The 4,455-nt window shown below is 46.9% G+C and overlaps 1 long non-coding RNA gene across 1 annotated transcript; it reads right to left on the bottom strand.

Moving 5' to 3' along the window:
- Positions 1-1,833: 1,833 nt before the first annotated feature.
- On the bottom strand, positions 1,834-4,010 carry LOC119301684. Its single transcript, XR_005147144.1, has 3 exons — positions 3,883-4,010; positions 3,606-3,754; positions 1,834-2,685 (listed from the first exon to the last, which is right to left on the bottom strand). It is a non-coding gene; the product is annotated as an uncharacterized LOC119301684 (long non-coding RNA).
- Positions 4,011-4,455: the final 445 nt, after the last annotated feature.

Genomic DNA, 4,455 nt, shown 5'->3' with positions numbered 1-4,455 from the left:
CAGTTTCTTTTCTGTACATTCACAATCAACAGAAGAGAAACAAAAACCTACAATTACAGAGAGAAAACTCACGCACATGATATGGCAATAGTATCGTTGCCTCCTCCTTTAGTTCCCTCTCCTTGACTCTCTCCACTTGAATGAGCTAGTCTCAACGAAAAATGCGAACAGCGGCCGCGCGGCAGGCCGGTATCGAGGCCATCAGGACGCCATGTGGATGCGCGCTCGCAGTGTATACCTCGTGTATTGGATTTATTTTTGGCCCGTATTGGAGCAACCAGGGCCCACGCACATGCAAAAGCCCCCTAGGCTCTGACGCGAAGCGGACATGTACGAATAGCACTCCGGCGATGTGTACCTGGTCGACCGGTGGTGGCGGAGACATGTAGGACGTGCATGTTGGCTGTGGAGCAACGTTGCAGAGTCACCACCACAAGTTTGTACAATTGCGGACGTGGAACACTGACAACCAGCGAACACGCATGTTTGTTCGCTTTATTTATCAGTTTTCTAAGAGTTACAATCACATTGATTGTTGTAGTAATTATCAAAGTTGACCATGGTTTTGACCATTGATTGTTGTAGTAAGATGTTCCTTTTGCTTACAGTACTTTTTTGTAGTAAGATTGTTGTAGTAATTGTCAGAAGTTTAACATTTTCTGTAACAAGCGAATGTATTAAGTCGACCATCAACGACGCGATAGTGCCACACTGTCACAGATGTAACTATCATTGGCGAGTTCAGGTTTTACATGTGACGCCCGCTAATAATCACATAAATATCATTAGCCAGTTCAGGTTTTATGCGTGACACCCGCTGCTGTGCATCAACTTTCCGCCGCACATGGTGATTCTCTTTTTACAGTCACGTCACGTATGGGAATTTACTACGCCGCCACCTCAACCACGGTATGGCAGCTCCATTTTCTCTCACTCACCTAGACCCTACGCCCGGTGCATTAACTCCAGCACAGATGGACGGAGCGGCAGCTCTCTTGTCAACCATCTGCCATCTCGTGGCGCGGCGAGAAAGTAGCGTCATCATCACTAAGAAAATGGGAACAGTGTTTCGATCACTTGTCACTTGTCAATACAACAGGAGACCATGAGGCGTGGTGCGCAGCCACCACGGGCAAGGAACAACCCCACTCTGCGTCCAATGCCCACACTAAACGTGCACGGGGAAATCTCATATGCTTACGTTTTCACATATCCATGGTAATACTATGCGCGCAAAATGATTATTTGCTAAATAACGTTCTTTTCCAAAAAAAAAAACAGCAGTCAAGGTTGCGGTGTGCCAGGTTTTGCATCCTGAATAAGACCCAGTCAATCAATGCTAGTGGCATGCATGCTGCTTCGTCATGGAGCTCAGCACCATCTCCACGAGCACTGCCTCTAGCATTTTGATGCATGTACCCTCCCGCACGCACATCTGTGCTCGACAGGTGAGGAGTGCTCACCCTTGCATCCCGCGGACGGCGCAATGGAGGACCCTACGAAAACTATGGCAACGCCCTGATGGTTAAAAAATATTGCAGCCTGTTTCCAATGGCAAAGAAATAAAAGTTCACAAAAAACAACGGGCATGGCTCACTGCATCTGCATGTACCACTGGATCGCAACCAAGTGGGGCCAGTTCAACAGATACCAAAACTCGCCAAAAAAAAATGGTCCTTGCTGCAATCAGACAGCATTCACGGCGAACAGTTTGAACTACAAACTCCCGCCCAGCAATGTAAGCGTCTTTGACCAGCTTGTTCATTCAGAAGAAATCATGAGAAAAAAATATTAAAAAAGCACACCCAATCAAATTATATTATCCTACAGTGATGGGTGAACGCATCACAATTTCAATGTCCATTAACCAAATTTCCAAGCTCAAAATGGAAAGAAAATATGGTTGCAGGTACGATGATTTTCAACTCCAGCAGGAAAGGGAAACATTATGACAAGTTAAGAAACTAAAGTACAACAATCACGCATGCCAACACATTCCCCTTAACAAGAATGTCCTGATTTTAGTTATAAAAAGTTAGGCCCGAACGGTCCAGTTTTTTTAGTGCCCAACGCATTCCGTCGATGTCCAACCACCCCACAATTGGTACACTTCGGCAATTTTCTTGGAGCCTTCGGCAAATCACCTCTGTGAGGGCAGGTCGTGCATTTGTGCCCTTGCACTCTGCAAATTGTACAGAACCTAGACCTCTTCAAATGCTTTTCATAAGGAGCCTTGTCTCGACTTGTTGTTCGTCTCCCCCTCTGGCATTTTTTCTGATGCACACCCACACCTAAACAACTAGAATCACCATCTCCATTTTTCTCCTCAAGACCGGCATTTGCTTGGATCAACCCCTGTTGAGCGCTGGCTACCAACTGCTGCTGCTTCTCTCGCTCAGCAAGCCGCAAACCATCCTTGTCTACACTGAAAGGTGGCAGAGTGGCATGGACCTCCTTCATCATAGTCATGAAAACTTCATAACATTTCACATTGCTATCACCAAGTACCACACACTCAAGCGCTTACATGTACATAGTGTGATGCCTGAATGTATCACTCGCAGGAAGCCCTCTGTCTTTCTGGTACCTAACCAAGTGTTCAGGAAGAATGTCACGAGCCTGTCTTGTCCAGCACTTCATTATGTGCTTCTCAGGTATTTTTGCCAAACGGAAGTGTACCATCACCTGCACGAAAACATAGCCCACATCAATCACCTAATCTCATATGGACACAAACCACAAACACAAATTGTATGTCGGTACCAAAGACGATACAAATCTATAATATATGGCAACACACTAGGCCAGAATGTTCGAACGAGCCACATTCGCAGCTGAAAAAACTCTCATCCTCACTGACCTCAATTTTGAACTCAACTTAACTCCACTTCTCTCTGCTCACAGCTGAAAATGCTCAGCTATCCGGGAAACAAATTAGCCGAACATAAAAAGATAAGGACTACAGCTCAAGTGAGACCATTTTTTGGTACAGCCATGCGTGTGCATTATGAAAATCCTCAAAAAGCACATCTCAAATGAAGCATCTAAATCCAACTCCATAATTCATATCCACATTTAAAAAGACCGAAACAAAGATCCATTCTGTCATCCATCTCCATAATTATACTCCCAGTTAAAAAGACCGAAACAAAATCCAATAGACCACACGGCTACTCCAAAAACAATATGATATAAACCCAAACTCTTAATTTATATTGCTATTTGGAACGCATCAAACAAGCGAATCCATCACATTATCAATAATCCAGAGGCACATGTACACCAAATCAACATCCTTCGCTATCAATTCAGCACCCAAAACAAAACAATCCGACTAAAGCTTGCACCCGTTTGCACCGTATGTGCCTAATTAAACATCCAACATAGCCATTTGCTCAAGAAATAGTACTTTCTCCTAATAACATCTGACTAGTAAAACATCCATCATGCAGTTTCCCTAAAAATCCAACGAAGGCCTACTAAGAACGCACCAAGCAGTTTTGTACAATGAGGCAAAAGTCAACACTTGCTACTAATCACTGGTCCATCGATCGTGCAGTTTTTTCTAAACGTAAATGATATGCATCGGTGTTTCTCTGACTAACCTTCACGTCCACCCGCTGGTCGCTTCAGAGCAAACGTCATATTTGGCTTCGTCTCCCACGGCGTGTGGCTTGCCGGCGACGACTCCCTCGACATTCAACGACGCTCATGGAATCCTGAGACTCCAGCGGGAGTACTGGAGGGCTCCACACTGCAGCTCCGTCAACACCCCGGCCAGAAACAAATCTAGCTACATTAGTCCAGATCTTACAAGAACAGGACGGCGACCCGGCATCGAAGTAGCTAGGGTGAAAGAATGGCGGGGCAGACTACACGTACCCGTTTAGCTCGATGCCATCGGTAGACATGGCGCCGGAACAGCTTCGCGACGGCGCCGCCGCCGCCCCCACCCCAGACGAGTGCGGTGAGGAGGGTGGAGGAAAAGCTATCGCGTGGCTCTGTTCTGATCCACAAGGGGTGCCGTGGGTGGTGGGGGGTGGGTCATCCGTTTCGATTCGAGGACCTGTGCTGTTTCGAACCAGCCCATGGCCCACCGTTTCTGGTGCAAGTCGTGTGAGCACTCGCAGCCGCGCGAACAGAATCCGTGCATGGGCCGAACATAATACGCCTATTCTTTCGCTAGTCGTATCCCGGACCGTATTTCACCCTATAGGCCTGGGGCAGCCCTGACCCGCGCTGACGGATTCCACATCCCCAGGCCCAAAAGGACGCGCCAGATAACGGCCTGCCTGGTGCTCGGCCGCCATAAGCCCTCACTCCTAGTCTCAACTGCTTCTTCTCCTCCTCCACTCACTTACACGGATACCACTACAGAAGGAAATATACAGCCATGAAGAAACCTCTTATCTAATTCCCTTCAACTTCCCATCGTTTCCAGACCGGCTAGTATAT

This window comes from Triticum dicoccoides, chromosome 1B (genome assembly GCF_002162155.2).
Source record: "Triticum dicoccoides isolate Atlit2015 ecotype Zavitan chromosome 1B, WEW_v2.0, whole genome shotgun sequence".
Lineage (NCBI taxonomy): Eukaryota > Viridiplantae > Streptophyta > Magnoliopsida > Poales > Poaceae > Triticum > Triticum dicoccoides.
Note: the sequence above shows the minus strand (reverse complement) of the source record. Positions and strands in the feature narration are given on the sequence as shown.